The sequence below is a fragment of the Macrobrachium rosenbergii genome, chromosome 2 (genome assembly GCF_040412425.1).
Source record: "Macrobrachium rosenbergii isolate ZJJX-2024 chromosome 2, ASM4041242v1, whole genome shotgun sequence".
Taxonomy (NCBI): Eukaryota; Metazoa; Arthropoda; class Malacostraca; order Decapoda; family Palaemonidae; genus Macrobrachium; species Macrobrachium rosenbergii.
In genome coordinates this window covers 32606634-32620512 of record NC_089742.1, presented here as the reverse complement: position 1 = coordinate 32620512, position 13879 = coordinate 32606634, and the positions used below count along the sequence as shown (strand labels likewise).

General features: G+C 33.9%; 1 long non-coding RNA gene across 1 annotated transcript in view; it reads left to right on the top strand.

Moving 5' to 3' along the window:
* The window catches only part of LOC136849697 (uncharacterized), a 92092-nt gene extending 78456 nt beyond the window's left edge, over positions 1–13636 (top strand). The window contains exons 2-4 of the long non-coding RNA XR_010856385.1: positions 3772–3851; positions 8984–9071; positions 13112–13636. This is a non-coding gene — a long non-coding RNA (uncharacterized lncRNA). The remainder of the gene's footprint in view (positions 1–3771; positions 3852–8983; positions 9072–13111) is intronic.
* The last annotated feature ends 243 nt before the right edge of the window (positions 13637–13879 follow it).

The following is a 13879-nucleotide window of genomic DNA, read 5'->3' as shown; positions in this document are numbered from 1 at the left end:
GCGTTCTGGAAATAACATTTACTCAAGAGACGAGCTTAAAATATTAAATATTGAATTAATTCCTAACAGTTGCAAGCATAAGAAAAAAGTGTTATATACTGCAATATGAATAGTTGATTCAAGCTGAACACAAGTTCAACAAATACATAGATTTATGTTGGCTACACTCATGCACTGATGCTCTGGTATGAATGTTTGAAAAGGTAGGTTCCTGAGTTCAACTTCTGGGGTAGTGCGTAACGTCCCGTGGGTCCTCAGGACTTAGTATTTCGACTCTCTCTCTCTCTCTCTCTCTCTCTCTCTCTCTCTCTCTCTCTCTCTCTCACACACACACACACATTTTGTTATTTTGAAAAATTATGTAAATTCTGCTGTCGCTGAACAACCATAATTTTTTAATTAAATATTTGTGAACAATTATTTTTTGATGCTATATGATTTTCTTGATACTTGTGATTATCTTTTAGATTAATTTATTTTCTATTTCTATTTGCCATATCTTCTGTTATTATTATTATTATTATTATTATTATTATTATTATTATTATTATTATTATTATTATTATTATTATACATATTATTTCAGCAGCTCCCAGTCATTTTTGCGAGAAGGCCCTACTTCGAAACCAAATTCTTTATTTTCCCAAGGGTTGCATTTCATCTTTCATTCTGCATCAATTACACCTAAACAAAAACCTGTAGCAATACCATCACTCCACATCATCCAAAGGCATCCCCAACGCAACATGCTCCCTCGAACAGCCTGAAGCAATTTCGAAAACAGAAACCATCTTCTCCGAGAGAGAGAGAGAGAGAGAGAGAGAGAGAGAGAGAGAGAGAGAGAGAGAGAGAGAGAGAGAGAGAGAGAGAGAGAGGACGGAAAATACCCGCTGCAACGTTCAGATATTTTACGACATTACTGCTGGGGAGAACATTATAATTTCCCTTCCTCATATAAGGACGGGACTTTTATCTCCTCGTGTCTAGTGGCGCATGAAAGTTATTAGTTCCCCCTTCCGAAAATGGGTTTCCCCTTACAGAAAACGAGTCATTAGTTTTCCGCTATTTTCCCGCCCGATATTCACGGATATTAGCTGAGCGTCTTTTGTGATTATTTGCAAATGACTCTTTATTTGGAAAGACGGGTCATTAATCCCCCTTTCGAAACGAGCGATAAAATTAAAGGAAACTGAAAGTGTAAAAAAAAAAAAAGGAATGAAAAAACGCGTGTCCTCTCTCTCTCTCTCTCTCTCTCTCTCTCTCTCTCTCTCTCTCGTCAGGGCTCTCTCTCTCTCGTCAGGGCCATTTATCATTTTAATGAAGCACATTTGTTAAGAGTTACCTCCTTTTTCCTTTCTTCTTTCAGTCAGGATGTTGGAGGGAGACTTTAGTGATAAAATTTCTAATCCGGGATTTTCTCCGAACGTGAGTGACATTTTACATCCGAAATTTTCTCGAAATATCGGGTTTTCTCATTTTTAGAAAAGAAAATACACATTCATTTCACACGGTATCACATATTCGAGAGATTCAAGCCACTGAACTATTCATTTCGTAAGAGGGGTGGATACAAAAAAAGATAGGCATCAGTCACTACTAGGTTTATCATTTACTTGCGTAGATAGGGATGAATTTACTCTGAAAGAAATTATCACATTTATCTATTCTTAAACCCTCATAGGAAGGTTCATTAGCAGTTTACTGATACCATTTCATCACCCTCTCACACCACATAACTCAAAATTATATAGTATATAGTGCTGTATTTCTTAGTAATTTAAAATCTTCCTTTAACACAATTTCATTATTATCACTAGTTTACTGTTAATTATAGCCAATCATTTCTCTTTTAGAAAGGTTGATAGGAATCCTTCTTTTATTTACAATGTCGAATTTCCCAAAAATAAACACGGATCTTACAACAGTGTCCGAAGAAGTTCAATTAAATATCCAATTTCTTTTTTCTCAGCCACCAGACAAGTGTTACTTTCAATGTCTTTGAAAGACTTTATCTTCTAGATGACGTTCCAGCTTATTTTTAACAACTTTCCTTCAAAGAAAGTCGATGGGGATAAAAGAACCGTATTTGTGAGTACAGCTAGGGATAAGTTGCTTTTGCAGGTGATTATAATGAATGTTGCAAGACTCAAGTTTTAATATAAGACGATGCAACTTATTTTAGAATTAATTAGATTCTTGCAAATGTTGAAACTGATTTAGTATTATACTAGTTTTATCATTGCAGCTATTTATACTTTAAACTCAGATTATCTAATGTCTCTTAAGGGTGAACTATTTGAGGAGAGGATTTAATATTATCCAATAATTATATACAAGAGGAGACTTCACTCGTTAGTTATTAAAACAAAGTATGCAGAAATTATAAAGCAATCAAGGGTATAATAATGAAACCCCTTATGTCAGTTAATAATGACCTATATGGTTCCTACCGAATCAGATTTAGTTTAAATAACATTTCTAAAACCCCCTTACGAAACTCATTTGCATACATTCACCTGAGAGAAATATTCCGGCCAGAAAAATGAGAGGAAATATTTCAGACAAAGAGACGTATTTCATATTCACTTTTTTCCGTCCTCATTTTCTGAGGCAGCGGTCTTCTGCTTTAATGAGGACCTTTAGGCATTACCTAGACTCCTTAAATGCCAGCCAAGTGGCACTTCAAGGGCGAGCAACCCTGGTGCTGGAATCTCTCTCTCTCTCTCTCTCTCTCTCTCTCTCTCTTAGAAAATATAAATGGGCCAGATACCACTTTCCGTCTCTCTCCAAGAATGCAAGTGGCCCATTAACCTGCTCTGTCTCTCTCTCTCTCTCTCTCTCTCTCTCTCTCTCTCTCTCTCTCTCTCTCTCAGATATAGACAAAAGAGTACACTGCTTTATTAATGGCAAAGATTTATTTATTTTGTTATGAATTAACCTCACCGATGTCATTGTAATCACATTTATTCTTTCTGGAAAGCATAAAGAAAACAAAATCATTCGTACATAAGATAATGGAAGTAATGACGTTCTGTTCCAGCATTATGATATATAATTAGGGTAATGTATGAGGGAAGTAAATATTCTCAGGTAATTGTGAACAAAAATCCAGTCACTAAGAGTCCATTAACAATTTTACAACACCTTTCTTGCCTTTCTTGTAAAACAAAGATAGGGTCAATTCTTAAAAAAAAACATCAGCAGAGAGAGAGAGAGAGAGAGAGAGAGAGAGAGAGAGAGAGAGAGAGAGCGAGCAACTCTTACAAAAAAAATCTGTGACGGAAGTTTTTATACTGGTCACCCCATTAGCTCGAATATGTAAACAGATGGAAAAGTGACGGTCATTATGTATGTTTTTAGTTTTGCTTTTTTTTCTCTCCTTAATACGGAAGGTTCTAATGGACTTTCTGGGAATTATGGCTGGACTTTAAATGTGAATTCATCGGAGTAACGAACTTTTGTCATAGCTGAGGAGGTGCGGTGCAACATGATCCATTGTGGATAGGTTGCAAACGCCATTGCACTGAAAAGATAAGCGGAATAAGCTCGGCAAACCCATTTTCCTTCTCTACGTGGTCTTCAGAGGCTGTCAGGCTGTGCTGAAAGCATTTTTATTTTAGCTCATTCCTTTCATCTAGTGTTTGTTGAGCTTTACTTTAACCCAATATCACTTTTTCAGACCAAGTGTAAGGCCTACTACAAGTTTAATTGCCTATTTTCCTTCACCGTACATTCTCGTGAACCTTTCAATCTTTCTCTCATTTTTTTCAGGGGCGTAAACAACAGCAATGTAATAAGTTTGCATGGCAGTGGTTATATAAAGCAACACAACATTGGAAACATACTTGGAGGTAAGAGTTCTTCTCGATGTCTGTCAAAAGGTCAGGTGTTAGGATATTACAACTTTATTTCATGTCTTTGAATGTGAGATCGTTTTGAATTATTTTTACAAAAAAAAAAATCGGTACTAAAAGTAATTCAGTTATCGCCACAAAATAATAATAATCGAATATACAGGAGAATGTGAACATTTTAGGCTTAATCAATTCCCGATCAGGAGAAACGTTTCTCCCCGTTAATGTTTTATTCCCGTTGAATGGGTGGATCTGTGAGACCCGACATCTACAACCAGTGTTGATACTGCAGTGAATTTTAGAGTAAGCTGGGTTTCTGACTAGAATTTACAGGAATCTACAAGCCTCACTTTCCTTTTGTTTGCTGTAAAGATGTTGATGCCTGTATTTTGTGGGACATTTAATTTTATTTTGCAAATCTGTAAATGATTTTACTTATGATTACATACACCCTCTGAAAAAGGATAACCTCTTTGTAATTAGTATACCAATCAGAGAACAGTTTTTGCTCTTGATTAGAAATATTTTTTTCTGAATCCCCACAAAACTATATATAATGCATTAGGCATATAATTGACCATTGATATATGGCCCGTTTGTTTTAATTGTTTTTTTTTTTATTTTAAGTAATTTTATGAAAATAAAAAGATAATAAAAAACGTATTTCCATTTATTGTAAACAATTTCTTCATAGGACACAAACACGAGATCTTATTAATCATTAAAATTTGCTGTGTTCCTGATACCCAGTATAGAGAGTGGTATAATAATGAAAATGTTAATAATGAATTACAATGATGATAATGAATACGGAATAAGAAAACGTATATATTTTGTAGCTCTGTGATTTTCAACAACACTTCTGGTAACACATTTTTTCTCATGTATCTTAACCAAATATCTAATAGAGAGAGAGATATCTTAACCAAATATCTAAGAGAGAGAGAGAGAGAGAGAGAGAGAGAGAGAGAGACCCGCATAATCCTATCTTATGGTAAATAATAATAACACAAAATTTAGAACCATGCACACAGCACAATAACATTCAACAGAGACCAGTCGACGTAACAGGAGAAAAAGAGACTTTTCTGCTTCCATTACACGTACGAGAGGAATGCTTGTCTTCATTAACTCTAAACCAGACGAACAGACTTGCATGAACCTATTTTCCCAGAATTTCGGTAATTTTCTTTTCTCTTACGGTAAAATGCTAGTTTTTTTTTTTTACTCTTTTTTTTTCTGTGATGTAGTCTATCATTGATACCTGGCAAAGCAAGGGTTTTGGAATATGTATACATACATACATACATACATACATACATACATACATACATACATACATACATACATACATACATACATACATACATATGTATATGTATAGCTTATGTATATGTATTTGTATATGTGTGCGTGTGTCAGTGTATGCTTGCGTTGGTCTGGTAAAATGACAAAATTTTCGTTTGAAACTTGTTCGTATGTTATACAGATTTTCAAGATCACTGACTTTGACCTTCCAATTATTTTAATGCTCAATTTCAAAGTCAGAGAAAAAGTGACTGTCTCATTTAAAAAGTAATTCATCAGAAATATGTACGAATTTTCAGTCATACAGGTATTATAACAAATAAAAAAATACATTGAAAGTTTAACAAATACATTTTTTCTTAATGTGTTCTGTCATTGATTTTCTACAGTACTCATACAAGTCGGGAATAAGCATGATGTTAGGAACTTTAAACTCCAATAACTGCAAAATACATTTTAGAACATCGAAAATACAATGAATTCTTCAAAAAATCTAGAAAATGGAAAATATTCACCAAATAGGGCAGATATTCCGAGAGGAAATCCAAAATATCACGAACGAAAAAAAAAGCAAATAAACAGAAAATCCAAGCAAAAATGGAAGACATTTCAGCGGAAAATCGCTACAGGCATTTCCTCTTTGCAGCCACACAGCGATGGTTGACAGAAGCCGTCTCACCTGAGGCTATATCCTATCCACGGCCTATTAATGCATGCAAATTTCATAGTGACCTCCCCACTCTCCCCTACCACCACCAGGGCCGAGCAAATGCAGCTGGGATGACACTGACGTCCCACAAAGCGCGAGAGGTGAGGCATCTCGCCTTAACTTCTATCAGGGAAATGACAGCGAATGGAGATGATCGGCTATTCTGATGGCATTCGACAATTCAGGCCAACTTTGCTCTCCCGTGTCAGGACAGAGCGATGGAGCTTGCTTGGGGCTTGGCTCTGCAAGCGTTCCGGAGTTTTTATTGTGCATTTACATTTGTGCCTGCACGAATTATTTATTCATTTTTTTTTTTTTTTTAGGTAGGTAGGGTTGTTAGGAAATATCTTCAGCATTTTGGTATTTCGTTTTATATTTTGGACGTGATGTGTAAGACTTTGTCATCCGTGCGGAAACAGATACACCCATCTATCTATTTATGTATTTCAGTTTTAAGCGCCAGGCGAAGCATTATTTTGGTCTGTTTCCTTTACCAGTTGGTCACAGTTTTTCCCGGACATTCTTTCTCTCTTTGAAACAACTCTGAGCATTTCATATTAACAAAAAATAATATTAGTCTGCAAAGTAAAGGAAAATACAAATCATGAAAAATGAATTAGCACGGAAGCTCTCGTGCTGCTTAGCATATTTAGCCTCCTAATGTGAACGGGTGAAAGGTTACTTACATTATGGACATTTTTGAACGAGGCTCATTTTTCATTTTGCATTTTTAATTTTCCATTTTTTTTAATCACTAATCCCGAGGATTCTAGTGGACGCTCTTTAATGGGTGTTTGGATTTTATGAATGAATTTTCCGCAGCAAAAATGATAAAACTTCAGCTTACTCTGGTCTAGTGCATTATTGTCTGCATCGGGTTTCATATTTACGTACATACACACTGACACACACACACACACGTACACCTGCAAGCTAACAACGAACAATTTAACTTTGAATTTGTTGATTAATTTTTTTGTGTTAATTTGAATGGGCTCTCTCTCTCTCTCTCTCTCTCTCTCTCTCTCTCTCTCTCTCTCTCTCTCTCTACTATAAAGCACCATATTCGATGCTCTCACCGGGTTAGGGAGATCAGTAGTAGGAAACAGGTGGAACTGAGATTAATTCTGTGTGTTAATTTGAATAGGATACTCTCTCTCTCTCTCTCTCTCTCTCTCTCTCTCTCTATTATAAAGCACCACATTCGATGCTCTCACCGGGTTAGGGAGTTCAGTAGTAGGAAACACTTGGAATTGAGTGAAAAACTGAGCTTCAATGAATGGTTACAGAAATGAGGGTACTGAAAAACGAAAAATTTACATAACAGGACTTACTATTAAATTATTCAAAGCCGTTATCCACAGGTATTATTCCACATGTAAAAATATATAGCCAAATTACTCACTTCACCGTTAAACGTCATCTGAAACGATAAATAGATAAATAAATAAATAAATAAAAATAAATAAATAAATAAGGTATTTATATGATACATATAAATGATTTATCTATATAACTTTATAAATAGACAAATAAATTATTTATATAAATAAATTAATAAATAGATAAATAAACTGTTTATGTTAATAAATAAAAATAAATAAATAAATAAATAAATAAATAAATAAATAAATAAATAAATAAATAAATAAATAAATAAATAAATAAATAAATAAATAAATAAATAAATAAATAAATAAATAAATAAATAAATAAATAAATAAATAAATAAATAAATAAATAAATAAATAAATAAATACAGTAGATAAAACAGCTACTCTCCCGCTGATATAAGGAAAATGAGGCCCGGATGGAAGACTCGGAGGAAATAGTCTTCATTCTAGTCTGTCCATCTTGCTTAGGGCAATGAAGGAGAGTGATCCGTTCGTACATCTAAAGGAAACACAACATTCTCCTATTTTCTTTTCGGCATTGTGCTTGTTCCTCTGTTGCGATTCCAAGTTTATCCCATTAGAGTACTCTACAAGAGACCTGTGATGGAGCACCGTGTACTTGCGTCGTGATTGCCCGAGGATAGTGAAGTCTAACAACAGCTGAGTACATTCTTCTTCTTCTTCTTCTTCTTCTTCTTCTTCTTCTTCTTCTTCTTCTTCTTCTTCTTCTTCTTCTTCTTCTTCTTCTTCTTCTATTTGTTGTTTAAAAAATTACACAAATGCGAAAGACTTTGATTATTATTATTTATATAGTATTCTGTGTTTTAGAAGTAAGGTTCAATGAAAATAACAAAATATGACAGAGTACAGTCGTTCGTCAAAAAAACAAAAAAAAACAGGTCGTATGGTTTAAAGAAAATACTCTGTAGCTATCCACTTAATTTACCTATATATTTAAACTCCCAGAATAAACAAACATACACACCAAAATCAAAGCAAACTTTCAACCATTCCTATATCAAGAATTACATATCAAACTCTAAAAAAAAATTGCAGCCCTCTCTGAATTCCTGCTATAAGCCCAGTTGACTTTGAAGTCAATTGCAATATCAACACGGACTGTAGATGCCTGGGCGTTCGTCCCTTCGAGGGAAAAGCCTCTCGTACACACCACTCGCTGCTTCGCAAACATTGAACGTTAACGGCGAGAAACGTTTCTCCTGATTCGTTTCGTTGCTTCATATTTTCCGAATATCTCTCGCATAACATGTTTGCTCAGTCGGGCGTTGGTTAAGGGGCTGGAGGATATACATTTAGCCTGCACTATCCCTCCCTATTGACTAAACCGTGTTGCGTTTTCGATGGTAGCGTATAAAATCCTTCTTACAGAACTTATTAATTTTTTTTTTTTTGTATTTGCTAGTTTGAAGGCAATAACATGAAATATAACTAATTCTCCTCAGCTTAATCCTTAGTCGTGGTCACTGTTTTTAATGAGTATTTCCCAGGAGTTTTTCAGTGGTAGCAGTTAAAATGCTTCTCCCAGAACTTTTTTACTTTTCCTTTTAATTTTAAAACAATAACGTTCAAGAATAGCTCATTCTTCTCAACTTATTTCCAAGGCGTGCTTTCTGTTTTTAATGAATACTTCTTTTGTTTCTATCATGTGTCATTCGTTTGTCTATTTATTGTACCTTACGTCCTCTCTTTTTTTTCAGATGTGTGGCCTCAGAAGGACAGAGCCTTCTGGTTTTCACCAGCTGAGGTTTCTCCACATTGGCAGATGGGTCGTCTGGTGGAAGACAGGTAAGGCTTTAGCTATGACATTGTAAACGCAAGCACAATCTTCTATTAATGTGATGTTTACCAACAAAATCTCTCTCCCTCTCTCTCTCTCTCTATATATATATATATATTATCTATTATAAATATATATATATATATATATATATATATATATATATATATATATATATATATATATATGTGTGTGTGTGTGTGTGTGTGTGTGTGTGTGTGTGTGTGTGTGAGACAGAGAGAGAGAGACTGAACCACATACTGTAAAAACACTTCTCTTTAAAAAGCACCAATAAATATTCCATCTTCATTTCTTCAAACGAGGACAAATCCCTTAATTGTAACACAATTATGGTAGTTAATAACTTTCCCTACCCAATGTCGTTTCCCGGAAGAAAGTAGGATGCTGCATCTCTCTCTCTCTCTCTCTCTCTCTCTCTCTCTCTCTCTCTTGACAAGGCATCAGTGTCATTTCATCTGCAGACAATTAGTAGTATCGTGGGCTCCGTGTGAAATTTGCATTCATTATGGACTGTGGACAGGTTATGGAATTATGTGTCGCTGCGTCCTCGGCGTCTAGAGCAACTGCATATTCATGCATTGTATAATGTACAGATAATTAACGTGTAGCTATATTTTTTTTAATTCTCTCCTCCACAACAGAGGTGGTATCATTTTATTAATTTCAATGCAGTTTATTAAGTCATTTTGCTGAATATTTCATATGATCTAATAGCTCTTTCACTTATATGACTCACTGCTAGCCAAATTTCTATTATTATTCATGGCTGGATGCTTTAATTCAATAAAAATTACTAGGTTTACGAGGATATATGGAGCAAAGATCTTATCCCGAGTAAAACAGTTTGAACGGAAGCTATATAACTGTTTTTTGAAGAAAATATAATTCAATAAACTAAGTCTTCCTAATACTTTAATAGAGTTTAGTATATTAAATAGTACTATCATTACAATAAGTCTTTCTTTATATATAGTTTCATATTATAGTATAAAACCTTCGTTGCTAAAGTTTGCAGATCGTTTTTTCATTGACCATATAAATAAAATTCAACAATCAGAGATTAATAAATGAACTAATTAAAGCCATCGAAACTTATCAGAAAAGAAAAAAAAACTAACCAGAAAATATTTTGACATTCAAGGCAGACAAGTGATTAATAACATTAAAGAAACAACAGAATTAACAAAAGAATCTGACAACATCAGAAAGAGCAGTTAAACGTCCGCCAACCATGGAAGTGGCACTGAGCTCATATCCTGTAACGTGTTTTTCCAGGATCTGGTTTCATATCCCGGAGGCGATGCTTTTAGGACGTCTCCCTTCATTCACTGGAGGAGGACGTGTCTTCCTGAAGTGAATGTCAAGTGGAGTCAGAGGTAAATAACAGGCCAGGCCGTGCAGAACATCTGTTGAAAAGGAAACTGCCGGTTGAAGAAAAAATAACAGAAAAGCAATAATGAAATGGAACCTTTTTGAAAAGTAGGAAAGCTAAGGAGAAAAGGCACGAAAAAAAATTTCAGTATAACTAAATTCATTAGACTAGGCTCATATAAGAAAAATCTTGAAAAACTTGCAACTACAGCAACACACTGTACGGTTAAAAAGTATCCCAAAGATCATTCAGAGGTCGGTACAAACTGTATTAATAGAGACATATTTTTTGAAGGAAAGAGACATGTTGATCTGGAATAATATTTAAAAAAATATTCATCTTTGATGACAGATTTGAAAATAGGTATCTATATGGAATAGCTATATTTAAAAAAATATTTCGTGGACTAAAATATTATATATATATGATGTATATATATATATATATATATATATATATATATATATATATATATATATATATATATATATATATATATATATATATATATATATATATATATGCGTGAGTACGTGTGTGTGTGTGTGTGTGTGTGTGTATGCGTGTGAGTAAAAAGTAGGCATTGAAAAAGCTCTCCATTTCCGTTGCTGTTCCATTCGGGTTTAAGATAACAAAGATATCAGTTCAGTTGGTCTTGCCTGAGTACGTGCTCTGGAGGACTTATTTTTTTCTTTGTTTGTTTTCCTTGATACATTTTACCAAAGCAAAATTTGTGTCGATTTATTACTTTTAGCGTGAGACCATATTTACTTCTTGTTGGAAAATTTAGATAATTATTTTTCTCTAGCTTTAATACGCCAGTGATTATTTATGAAGAGTTTTTAATAAACATTTTTTCTCTATATTGCATTTTGAATTATGAAAATAATCGAAAACTAAGCATAAATCAGAAAGATATCCATTAAACAAAGTGTAAAGAAATGGAAAGAACAATAGTTTGTAGCAAAAACTAAATGATAATTAGGCCAAATTAAAAGACTCCGAACAAAAAGCGGACATGAATAGCTCCACGTTTATTGTTATGCCTTTCTTCACAATAGTAGTTAATGACATACCTGTTAATTAATTAGGGTGCATGTGATTACGCTTTATTGCTGTCTCGTAATTACCTCGCAGCAGTAACGAGCAGTACGAAAAAATATACTTAATTTTTTCCACCTTGTTTATCATTGTGTAAAAGGGGAAGGAAGAAGGAAGGTGTCTTCCATTTTCAGATTATTACGTGTTTCCCATTATCATCGAGCCTTTTTATTAACCTCTATGTTTCTTATTCATTTGACATACGTTTTATTCCTCCTTCACATAAATGAGGCGATTAACTTCTGTTTGCCTTTCCCGTTTAGAATCAGAAGAAGCTAAAGAACAATTTCATTCATAACGATGGAGTATGGAATACAATCCGCCATTAAATTAACAAGACCGAGTAGAGGTAGTGAAACATGGGTATTAGAACCCGTAGAGATTTGCAAAAAAAAATTTATCCGGTATCTAGTCGACCAGATGTTCCTATGGCGTCAGTGTAAAAACGACCTTTTATTACAACGCTGTTTTAACAATGTATGTTGAAATAAAGAAATATGATAACTTTGATTTGATTTTCCATTTTGGAAAAAATGAAGAAGCTAAGAACAATAATTTATCAAAATTTGTGCATGGTGGCATTTAATCCTCACGTAAACTATTGAAGCCGGGTCGAGTTAGTGAAACATGGGTTGCTTTTACCGTAGAGTATTTTTTTTAATTCACACTGTAGATACAAAACTAGTTTCTCTGCTTGCATCTTCCCTGTGAATAATGGAACCAAAAGCCCAAAACTAAAATTTTTAAAATACATAAAACACTTCAAGCAAACCGGAAACCAGGAGCAATATGTCTTCTGATAGTAATCTTAATAAAATACATGTACTCTGATACTAAAATACATGTACTCTGATAAAATCATGAAGAACTTTTCTTGTTTTTTTGAACACCTGTTAGTACATGTAATATACACATTATGCATATTAAAGTGAATTCATTTAGCAGGAACTAATCAAGATCTCCATTATAAACATAAGGCTTCAATACATTCTAAAGAACTCATCCATAATGACCTACATCATTTTGCATGAACGTGACAAACATTTTGAAACTAAAAAAAAAAATCCTGAAAAATGTCCGTTCCACAAATAATTTTTCTGTGAACTCAGATAGTATACTTGAGTTTACGCGATAAATCCCGAAGAAAATTTTCATCACTTTTTCATTAAACCTCCACAGTACTCTTTCTGTTACCATCAACATCATCATCAATATCTTCATTCTTTATTCGTGAAAGTTGTCCTCTACTATTGAGTCACATTTACCTCGCATGTCAGAATTTTAGTTTTATCTCATTGCTTTTTTTTGTATTTATTTGTTTACTTACGTGTATTTTAAGTGAACCATTTCCATATAATTTTCCTTTTGTTTATAATAGTTAAATTGAGTTTAATATCATTACGCTCTTGCTTTTGAACACTTAAACTAAGAAACCATTGATTTTATTCAACAATGTTTATTTTCTTGGTATCATATATAAATGGGCAGACAAACTGATAGACTCACAGACATATTGATAGTTCTCATTGTCACTGCTATGGTTTTATGTTTCAGTTGAATATCGTGGGACTCATCGCTGAAGGACATAGAATATCAGCTTGCGCAAGGAGACAATTCCAAAGACTTTCGTCTCCGCCAAAGAGTTCAGCATTACCTGAGTTATCGTTGAGCTAACTGAGCCAATCCTAAAGCGGTGATATGTTAAAAGGACGGCAGGTAATGGAGGGATGGAAGGCTGTGGAATAAAGGTCAGAGATGGAGCCATTCGATATGAAAAGCCATTTCCTCGACTCGGGAACATTTCTGGTGAGTTAAATTGAGCCATTTGTATGGGAAAGAGAGGAGGGAACTTTGATAAATATTGAAGATAAGGTTTTACAGTTTTAAGTGATCAGAGAATCCTAAAGTTTTATTATTTTGACTAACTGATATTTTTAATTTTAAACTTCAAAATATGGTAGTACAATGATTTTACTTAACACGTAGTTTTAATAATTTAAAACACAGCCTCTCCACTTTGGTTATTGATATTAGGATAAAATAACGCTAATTAATAATCCACTCGTCTCCGAAGATGAAAATCACAGTAATGGGTTTTTTATTTACTTTTGATCTGTACTACTTTTACAGTTGGACTTATGTTCAATATGCCTTAAGTACAGTGACTTTATTCAAAACTTTTGGATTCAATATGAGTTGTTGTTAACTTTTCTAAAATATTGGAAGATTCTAATCCTTCATGATATTATATCATTGAAAGGCTATCTCCTGTCTTATTAAGATAATACAACACGGCCACTGTCTTTTGGCCTCGTCTCTTTG